Source organism: Triticum aestivum, chromosome 7D (genome assembly GCF_018294505.1).
Source record: "Triticum aestivum cultivar Chinese Spring chromosome 7D, IWGSC CS RefSeq v2.1, whole genome shotgun sequence".
Lineage (NCBI taxonomy): Eukaryota > Viridiplantae > Streptophyta > Magnoliopsida > Poales > Poaceae > Triticum > Triticum aestivum.
The window spans coordinates 163,131,001-163,142,443 of record NC_057814.1 but is presented as its reverse complement, the minus strand read 5'-3'; positions in this window follow the sequence as shown (position 1 = coordinate 163,142,443).

Here is an 11,443-nt window from a genome sequence, read left to right as displayed (position 1 = left end):
AGTAGGAGCTATCTTGCTATGAACTTAATCCTCTTGATAATTGATTCCGCAAGACCATTCTGGGTATGTACACAAAATACCAATATGTTCCACGAGTATGCCTAAATCTAGGCAGTGATCATCAAATGCTCATGAACTAACTTCCATAGCATTATCCACTCTGATGGATTTATCCAGTTCTTGGGATGATTTGCTCTCAAATTAATGAGCTGAGCAATCATCTTTGTAAAAGTATGGTTCCATATAAAAGTAAGACACACATTGGACCATCTTACTGATGCATTCGAAAGCACTATGGAATATCTGAATATTCCATCTAACGGTTGAGTTGGATCACACATATCTCCTATCGAAGGAAATCTAGTGGCACATCATTTCTCATAATATAAGATGGCCATGCGATCAATTTCCCAGTTACACATGTTGTGCATACAAAAACTAGCGAAATAGGAAAAATTCACAACAGTTAGATTGTGTCCAATGGAACCATCAATAATTTTCTCACCATCCCAATACCAGGATGACCAAGGCAACCATGCCCTATCTTGAACTTATCAAGATTCTAGAAAATTATTTGTTATGTCAAATGCATATCTGACTTAATGTATGTATAGTACAATCCAAATAGAGAAGGCATTTACTCTAGAATTTCCTTCAAATCCCTTTTGATGAGTTATGAGTAGGTTTTTAACATCACTCGCTTCATGGGTTTCAACATAGAAACTAATGCGGATATCCTTAAAACTCAGCAAGGTACGAGTAGAATCTTGATGCATGAATGCATCCATGATTATCATATAGTACCCATAGGGAGTGTAATTGTGGCTTGACCAGAACCAACAATTACCACATCATGACCAACAATTGTCATGCAGTTCCACTACTCTTCTCATGAGTATGGAAATACTAATCTCCCTTAACATCATGTTAGTAGACCCAGTTTCCACTTAACACATTTCTTTCTCCATTAGATTATTTCTAGAAGTTTCTATAGAGTGTAGTACAAATATAAACTCATATAGAAATACATACATTATAAAGTCACGAGAAGCCAAATCCACTAGCATCTCATCGACAGAAGTGGATCTCCCTTTTGCTGAGCATGCTCTTGGTTCCCACATCCCGAGGTACGTCTAGGAACTTTCAACCATCAGGAAATTATTGTTATGTCCAGTGAAGCAAGCTTCACACTGGTTCCCATGAGCCAATTGCCCTTGCAATTCATTGCATGTATTTATCCACCAAATGCTTGGAGGTATCACATTTTCTTGCAATTGACCGAGTTATACAACCACACCTATAGCAACCATCAGAGTTGTTGGCCTTGTCATTCTCCTTGAAATGACTTTTGCCCTTTTTCAGATCCACTCTTATTTTGCCTCTCATCACAACTCAAAATTCCTTTACCGCTGACGATACTGTTCAGCGCAAATCCTCATAGAAGGATTGCAAGTAAAGAGCATTACACGATGAGATCAACATCTAGAACTGCAATTTTGCAGAATCTCAACTACTATTTGATCTGATGCACATAAGAGTTATATGCTACCATAGACTCCAAGTCACGAAATTGGACGAGCGTCCATTTCCTGTGCACTTCACGCATCATCATCACCCTATATTGATCATATTGCTCCTCAAAAGAGCTCCAGATTACCGGATACTCTTTTCTTTTTAGATCATGGTGTAGTGAAGTGCAATGCAACATACTTTGCTATAGTGACTATAGCCAGAGCCCCTGAGTAGGTGTGGTTATGTGGGCACTGAGATCCCGGGTTGCCAAGTTAATATTTACATCGACCAGGTTCGATGATTGATAATTGTTGTCATCTACGGCAAACTCAGCAAAACTCTCTTGGATATTTCTAGCATATCCAACATGAAATCATCATGCACAATTAATTTACTATGTAGTAAATTAACTTTTAAGCATCATTAACATATAGCAATCATAAAATTGGCTAATCAAATATGTGGATGCATGAATGTGCTTTATAATACAGTAACACACCATAATTACTGTAAACACACATAGTATAAAGAAAAACTGCATAGCTAAAAGCTAAACAGAAAAACAGACCATGGGCTGAGTCTGCACAGCGCAAACCAGTGGCATAGCCCACTTTGTTTTCTAATTTTTTTTCTTTATTTCCTGCCGGAAACGAGGCATGGGGCTATATAGCCCACTTTCCCTCCCGACACCGCGTAGCGTCGTGCTACACCATGGCACCGCCCTGTGCCGGGCAGAACTACCGCTGCGCCGTGCGCCGCTGTTGGCAGTCAACACCTGCGATCTGGAGAGCCGGACCAGGAGGTCGTGGCCCCATCCTCGCCTTGCGCGTGGACCGGCCCGTGCGTTGGCCAGAAGGCCTCAGCCGTGCGCCAATCGTCTTCGCCGACGCAACTTGCCGCCACGCTCCGGTGGCCGACCACGCCGTGCTGTGTTGTCTTAGAACCACGTCTCGACACCAGAAACCGTGCGCAGTCGCTGTTGGTTGATGCAGAGACGCCGCGGCCGGCCCTGTCGCCGTCCACAGTCTGCCACGCCACTAGGATGCGAGCCGGGCCGCGTTATCCGCCGTCTCCATGGTTGAGGGCGCACGGTCTGCCTCCGCCTACGCTGCTACGGAGACCGTCGTGGTCGTGGACGCCGAAGTACCATGGATCCTGCGGCTCCTGTCGTCCCATGTACATGAAAACACAAATCAATTGTGAGTAGTTCTTACTTGTAGTACGCTTCATCCATTCTTCAGGTGCATGTGCCGGATTCAATCTTCGATGAAGTGATTCTCGCTCCTGATTGAATTCCTGTACTGGTATATGCATGCCTTATCTGGTGCCTCTCTTCTTGCAGCAGGCAGCCGCGTCTCGCCAGGCGTCTCGCGTTGTCGCCGCCCACGGTTGCGCCGCGGCGGCACCCGGAAGAGCGAGACTGCGCCGCCCCGCGCTGTATCACGCCGCCATGCGCCGGACGTGGTCATCCTCGTCGTCGCAATTGCCGCTGATCTTCTCTTTTCTTCTCTCTGTGGCCTGTGCCATGTCGCTGCGTGCCGGCCGTGCACCAACACCGCCACCCAGCGTCGTCCGTGTGACGCGTCGGCTGCCCTCGCGCCATGGCCGTTGCGGTTTCCACGCACGGCAATGGTCGTCGTCCCGTTCCGCGCTGGCGCCGAGCCGCCGAGCCGCCGAGGGCTTCCCCGCCGGAACTGCCGAGTCGTTCTTCGTGCGTAACCGCGGTGATTTATTCTCTCAGCGGAGAGCGAAGTGCCGATAACGTGATAGAGAACAAAACGAATGAACAGTAATAATCTCTCAATTACTGATGATGATGTCCTTACAATTTATATCCCCGAAGGGATGCATCTGGAACGACGTGTTCCTTGCAACAGGCAGGAGAGGGGGACGCGACGGTTAGCACGTACTTACCGCACGTTTGTTACAAAAGGAGATTATTCAATTAATTAAACATAATTAATTCCTAACAGCCACGTGTGTACCTACGGTGGTGTCAACCGTTTCTTGGAAGTAGTTGGGCACCTCGACTCCATTTTGTCCTTGTCTCTCGGCTTGTTTGGCTGGCGGCAAACAGAAGTTGTAGGCGGTGCTCACCTGGGCCAGTACGATCTCCCGCTGGATGCCAACATGGCCTCAGTTTCACGATAGCAGCTGCCGGCCTCACCGCAGCCATCAATATCCATCTTTTTGTTGGGGGCCGGTTTTTCAACTTAGAGCCACTAGTAGAAAACTGGGCTTTGGTCCCAGGGCAATATTCACATTAGTCCCGGTTCAGTCACGAACCGGGACTAATGTGAGCATTGGTCCCGGTTCGTGCGGCCAGGGGCCTGCCGGGCCTTGTGGGGGCATTGGTCCCGGTTCGTCCGGACCCTTTGGTTTCGGTTGGTGTGACAAACCGGGACCAATGGGCCACGCTCCTGGCCCACCACCTTTTAGTCCCGGTTCCTACTACAAATCGGGACTAAAGGGCTGGTCCTAGTTGCGGCTAGTGTTTAGTCCCACCTCGCCAACCGAAGGGCGCTCACACCAGTTTATAAGCCCGTCTCTCTCTGCCTTGTTGAGCTCCTCTTAAAGTGAAAATAGATGCCCTTATATAGGAAATTTGACCTAAATTCACAGTAAATTTCATAAAAATTTATTATGAATTTAGGTTGAATTTCCTCTATAAGCGCATCTATGTTCATTTTTTATATTTATAAAATAAATAAACCTTAATAAAATAAATAAAACTAAATAAACCTTAATAAAATAAAATAAAATAAACTATAGTAACTAAAATAAATAAACCTTAATAAATTAAGTAAAAATAGCAGCAGTAAAATAAATAAAAATAGCAGCAGTAAAATAAATAAAAATAAAATAACTAAAGTAAAATACATAAGTAATTAGAAATAAAATAAATAAGTTTTTTGTTGTAAGTAGAAACAAAACAAAACAAATAAAGCAAAAGAGAAAAAAAACAGAGGAAAAAAATTATGCCACCTACTGGGCCACCACGGCTTGAATACGACTAGAAACTCATCCGTGGGCTAGGATTCAGGCCCGCAGAAGGCCCAGTAGGCCCCACAGGCAAAGAGAATGGTTAGGCCCGAAAGCCTGCAGTTGAGAGGAGTTCGAGAGGGTGGGCGCAGCAGCGCTTATAAACCACTCTCGAGCTCTCTCAACTAGCAAGGTGGGACTAAACTTTTGACGCGGGGCAGCACAAGGCCTTTGGTCCCGGTTGGTGCCACCAACCGGGACTAAAGGGGGCATTGGTCCCGGTTCGTGGCACCAACCGGGACCAAAGGCCTTTAGTCCCGGTTGGTGCCACGAACCGGGACCAATGAGTTCCCTATATATACCCCATCGCCACAGCAGAGCACTCCAGAGTGCTCTGTTTTTTCTGGCCGGCGAGGGGAGGGCATTTGGGTGCTCTAGCTCACCTCCTATACACATGAGGTGTTCGATGAAATGTCTGAGCCACACTAGTTAATCTTTCTCCTCTCGAAACTCGACCTCCGAGCTCCATTTTCCCCGAAATTTGTCTAGGTTTAGCGGTCCGTCACGTCCCGTCCCCGTCTTCACCGCCGTCGATCGCCCGCGCCGATCTCGTCGCCAGCACCACCGTGGTGAGCCTCTTGTTCTTATCTTCTTTCCGAAAGGAAAAAAATTCTTACTTTAGATAGTTACTTGTCTAATTTTGTTACTTTTATTATTCCTTCTTAGTACATAGTGCGATGGTTTTGGTATCCGCCCCCGTCGGCCCTCGTCCTGTCTATGATTCGGATGTGGTATATATTATATTTTTATAACTATTTGGTTCATTTATTGTTTATAACAAATATACCGACCAACGTGACATAGATTTTATTTATCTAGGAGGTGGTTGAACCGGAAATTCTAACCGACCCTATTGTCGAGAGGTTAAATTTAGTTGAAGAAGAAAACAATTACTTGAAGGAAAAAATAAAAAAATTGAGGAGGAGAAGATGATATTGGAGTTGCATGTTGCGGATGTCGTCGATGATCACAAGATCAAGATGGATGCAATGCGCTTGAAGATTAGAAAGATTAGAAAATATGCCATTCATACCGAGGCTTGGTATCATTATGCCGTTGGATCAATTGTTACCTTGGTTGCGATTATGATCGCATTTGTTTTCGCATTGAAATGTTTTACATAGTTTCAATGTATGGTTTAATTAATTAGATGCTCTGGAGAGCTATATATATGTTGTTAGATGAGAACTATGTATGTACTTTGGTTTTAATGTGATGATGAACTTCTATTAATTTGGTCACTTAATTATCTATTCATGATGTTCTGTAATGGTTTTTGACACACTTAATTATATATAATGCACGCAGATGAACCGACAATGGATGTACGGTGACAGACACACCTCCGAGTACATTAAGGGCGTGCATGATTTTCTCGAAGTGGCCGAGGCAAACAAGCAGAATGGTTTTATGTGTTGTCGATGCCCTATATGTGGGAATAAGAAGTCTTACTCTGACCGGAAAATCCTTCACACCCACCTGCTTTACAAGGGTTTCATGCCACACTATAATGTTTGGACGAGGCACGGAGAAATAGGGGTTATGATGGAAGACGACGAAGAAGAAGAGGACGATGACAACTATGTGCCCCCTGAATACGGTGATGCTGCAACGGGGGAAGCTGCTGAAGATCAAGAGGAACCAGACGATGTGCCCAATGATGCTGCAAGGGGGGAAGCTGCTGAAGATCAAGAGGAACCAGTGCCCGATGATGATGATCTCCGCCGGGTCATAGTCGATGCAAGGACGCAATGTGGAAGTCAAAAGGAGAAGCTGAAGTTCAATCGCATGTTAGAGGATCACAAAAAAGGGTTGTACCCCAGTTGCGAAGATGGCAACACAAAGCTTGGTATCGTACTGAAATTGCTGCAGTGGAAGGCAGAGAATGCTGTGCCTGACAAAGGATTTGAGAAGCTATTGAAAATATTGAAGAAGAAGCTTCCAAAGGATAACGAATTGCCCGACAGTACATACGCAGCAAAGAAGGTCGTATGCCCTCTAGGATTGGAGGTGCAGAAGATACATGCATGCCCTAATGACTGCATCCTCTACCGCGGTGCGTACAAGGATCTGAACGCATGCCCGGTATGCGGTGCATTGCGGTATAAGATTGGACGAGATGACCCTGGTGATGTTGACGGCGAGCCCCCCAGGAAGAGGGTTCCTGCGAAGGTGATGTGGTATGCTCCTATAATACCACGGTTGAAACGTCTGTTCAGAAACGAAGAGCATGCCAAGTTGATGCGATGGCATGGTGAGGAGCGTAAGAAAGACGGGAAGTTGAGAGCACCCGCTGACGGGTCACAGTGGAGAAAAATCGAGAGAAAGTACTGGGCTGAGTTTGCAGCTGACCCAAGGAACGTATGGTTTGGTTTAAGCGCGGATGGCATTAATCCTTTCGGGGAGCAGAGCAGCAATCACAGCACCTGGCCCGTGACTCTATGTATGTATAACCTTCCTCCTTGGATGTGCATGAAGCGGAAGTTCATTATGATGCCAGTTCTCATCCAAGGCCCTAAGCAACCCGGCAACGACATTGATGTGTACCTAAGGCCATTAGTTGAAGAACTTTTACAGCTGTGGAATGGAAACGGTGTACGTGCGTGGGATGAGCACAAACAGGAGGAATTTAACCTGCACGCGTTGCTGTTTGTAACCATCAAGGATTGGCCCGCTCTCAGTAACCTTTCAGGACAGACAAACAAGGGATACCACGCATGCATGCACCGTTTAGATGACACTGAAAGTATATACCTGGACAAAAGCAGGAAGAATGTGTACCTGGGCCATCGTCGATTTCTTCCGACCAACCATCAATGTCGAAAGAAAGGCAAGCATTTCAAAGGCGAGGCAGATCACCGGAAGAAGCCCGCCATGCGTACCGGTGATCACGTACTTGCTATGGTCAATGATTTACACGTAATCTTTGGAAAGGGTCCCGGCGGACTAGCTGTTCCGAATGACGCTGAGGGACACGCACCCATGTGGAAGAAGAAATCTATATTTTGGGACCTACCCTACTGGAAAGAGCCAGAGGTCCGCTCTTCAATCGACGTGATGCACGTGATGAAGAACCTTTGCGTGAACCTGCTAGGCTTCTTGGGCGTGTATGGGAAGACAAAAGATACACCTGAGGCACGGGAGGACCTGCAACGTTTGCACGAAAAAGACGGCATGCCTCCGAAGCAATATGAAGGTCCTGCCAGCTACGCTCTTACGAAAGAAGAGAAAGAAATCTTCTTTGATGCCTGCTCAGTATGAAGGTCCTGACTGGCTTCTCGTCGAATATAAAGGGAATAATAAATATGCCAGAGAAAAATTTCCAGAACCTAAAGTCTCATGACTGCCACGTGATTATGACGCAACTGCTTCCGGTTGCATTGAGGGGGCTTCTACCGGAAAACGTCCGATTAGCCATTGTGAAGCTATGTGCATTCCTCAATGCAATCTCTCAGAAGGTGATCGATCCAGAAATCATACCAAGGCTAAGGAGTGATGTGGCGCAATGTCTTGTCAGTTTTGAGCTGGTGTTCCCACCATCCTTCTTCAATATCATGACGCACGTCCTAGTTCATCTAGTCGACGAGATTGTCATTCTGAGGCCCGTATTTCTACACAATATGTTCCCCTTTGAGAGGTTCATGGGAGTCCTAAAGAAATATGTCCGTAACCGCGCTAGGCCAGAAGGAAGCATCTCCATGGGCCATCAAACAGAGGATGTCATTGGGTTTTGTGTTGACTTCATTCCTGGCCTTAAGAAGATAGGTCTCCCTAAATCGTGGTATGAGGGGAGACTGACCGGAAAAGGCACGCTTGGAGGGGACTCAATAATATGCAGGGACGGATATTCTTGGTCTCAAGCACACTACACAGTTCTACAGAACTCTACCTTGGTGACCCCGTATGTCGATGAACACAAGAACAGTCTGTGCTCCAAACACCCGGAGCAGTGTGACGACTGGATTACATGTGAACACATCAGGACTTTCAGCAGTTGGTTGGAAACACGTCTCAGAGGTGACACCACTGTTTGTGATGAGTTGTACTCGTGGACCAGGGGACCATCTTCGACTGTATTGACTTACAAAGGATACGAGATAAATGGGAATACATTTTACACGATCGCCCAAGATCAAAAGAGCACCAACCAAAACAGCGGTGGTCCGCTTTGATGCAGCAACCGAGAGGGGAAAGGACACATATTATGGTTACATAATGGACATATGGGAACTTGACTACGGACATGATTTAAGGCCCCTTTGTTTAAGTGCAAATGGGTCAATCTGTCAGGAGGCGGGGTATAGGTAGACCCACAGTACGGAATGACAACAGTGGATCTGAACAATCTTGGGTACACTGACGAACCGTTCGTCCTAGCCAATGATGTGGCACAGGTTATCTATGTGAAGGACATGTCTACCAGACCGAGGAAAAGAAAAGATAAGGAAGCGAATACATCATATGATGAGCCAAAGCGCCACATAGTTCTTTCAGGAAAAAGGGACATTGTGGGAGTGGAGGGCAAGACAGACATGTCTGAAGATTATGAAAAGTTTCATGAAATTCCTCCCTTCAAAGTCAAGGCTGACCCAAGCATCCTGATAAACGATGAAGATTATCCATGGTTACCGCGTAATAAGCAAATGACACAAGCGAAGAAAAAGTGAAGACTTTCTCCCGCAACTATTATGATGATACCATGCCAACTTTGTAATAGACGAGTATGATACCATTTTCCGTTTTGTACAAGAAGTGCATCTAGTTTTTGCCGTAACCCTCTCAACTTTCTTGCACATGCTATGTGGATGAAATGATGATACCATGCCAACTTTCAACCTTTTCAGAGTTCATTTGAAATGCTTTTCATTTTAGGGTCTTATAGCTCAAAATAATTAGTAAATGCATGAAAATAACAGGCCAAAAATTAAAAATTATGCCACCTACTGGGCCACCACGGCCTGAATACGATTAGAAACCCATCCATGGGCCAGGATTCAGGCCCGTAGAAGGCCCAGTAGGCCCACAGGCATGTACAAAGAGGTTAGGCCCGTAAGCCTGCTTTAGAGAGGAGCTCGACAGCTCAGGCGCACCGCACCTTATAAACAGGTGCGGCTCTCTCTTAGCTAGCGAGGTGGGACTAAACTCACCACCACGCCGCTGTGCAAGGCCATTGGTCCCGGTTGGTGGCACAAACCGGGACCAATTCCACCCTTTGGTCCCTGTTGGTGCCACGAACCGGTACTAATGAGGCTGTGGCCCAACGAGCACCTTTAGTACCTGTTCGTGGCACGAACCGGTACTAGAGTTTCTTACTAAGCAGTTTTTTAGTCCCACCTCGCTAGCTGAGAGGCACTAGGAGCGGTTTATAAGCCCTGAGTGCAGAGACGATGAAGAAGAGGCGCAATGCTCACGTTGCTTAGCTTCAAGCCTTGAAGAATAAGGTAGACTGCATGGAGCTATGTGCAGTGCAGTCTACACTATTCCGAAAGGCTTGAAGCAAATCAACGAGCATTGCGCCTCTTTTTTATTTTTAATAACCTTATTACAACTCCGGACTTCTTGTGTTCCGACAAAATAAAATAAACTTTAATAAAATTTATGAAACTAAAATTAACAAAGTATTTTCTGTTCAAAACATTATAAGAAACCTCTAGTATTATTGAAACTAAAATCATATAAAATTGATGCAACTAAAATTATTGAAGTATTTTCTGTTCAAAATCATTAAAAGCAAAAAGAATTTTCATAAAGAACTTTTCTTGATACAAACTTTAATAGCAAAAAGAATTATCATAAAGTAAAATAAATAAGTAATTAGAAACAAAATAAAATAAAATAAATAAGTTTTTTGTTGTAAGTAGAAACAAAACAAAATAAATAAAGCAAAAAAGAAAACAAAAAAACTAAATACAGCAAAAAGAATTTTCATAAAGAACTTTTTTTGATAGAAACTTTAATAGCAAAAAGAATTATCATAAAGTAAAATAAATAAGTAATTAGAAACAAAATAAAATAAAATAAATAAGTTTTTTGTTGTAAGTAGAAACAAAACAAAATAAATAAAGCAAAATAGAAAACAAAAAAACAGGCAAAAAATAAAAATTATGCCACCTACTGGGCCACCACGCCCTGAATACGATTAGAAACCCATCCATGGGCCAGGATTCAGGCCCGCAGAAGGCCCAGTAGGCCCACAAGCATGTACAGAGAGGTTAGGCACGTAAGCCTGCTTTAGAGAGGAGCTCGATAGCTCAGGCGCACCGCACCTTATAAACAGGTGCGGCTCTCTCTCAGCTAGCGAGGAGGGACTAAACTCCCACCACCACGCCGCTGTGCAAGGCCCTTTGGTCCCGGTTCGTGGCACCAACCAGGACCAATGCCCCCCCTTTAGTCCCGGTTGGTGCCACCAACCGGGACCAAAGGCCGCCGGTTCCCGCCCTTTGGGCTGCTGAAAAGGGACCTTTGGTCCCAGTTGGTGGCACCAACCGGGTCTAAAGGGTGGCATTGGTCCCGGTTGGTGCCACAAACCGGGACCAATGCCCTTGCTATATAACCAGGACTTGTGAAAATTTCACATCTCCCTCGCCTCCCTCGCCAGTTGCCCCCGCCGCCAGGCTGCCCAAATCGCTCGCGCGCTCCTCGTCGCCGCCGCCGCCGCCGGCCGCCATCCCCGTCTCCCCGTGCCCCTGCCCCGCGCCCGAGCCCACGCCGGCCGCCACCCCGTGCCCCTGCCCCGTCCCCGAGCACGCACGCCCGCGCCCCTGCGCCCCGGCCCGCCCCCACCATTGTCGTCGTCGCCGGCGCCCGCCCCCACTGCCGCCCCTGCCTCGACGCCGCCCCTCCTCCCCGTTCGGTCCGGCTCCGGCGACCCCCTTTCCTCCCTGTCCCC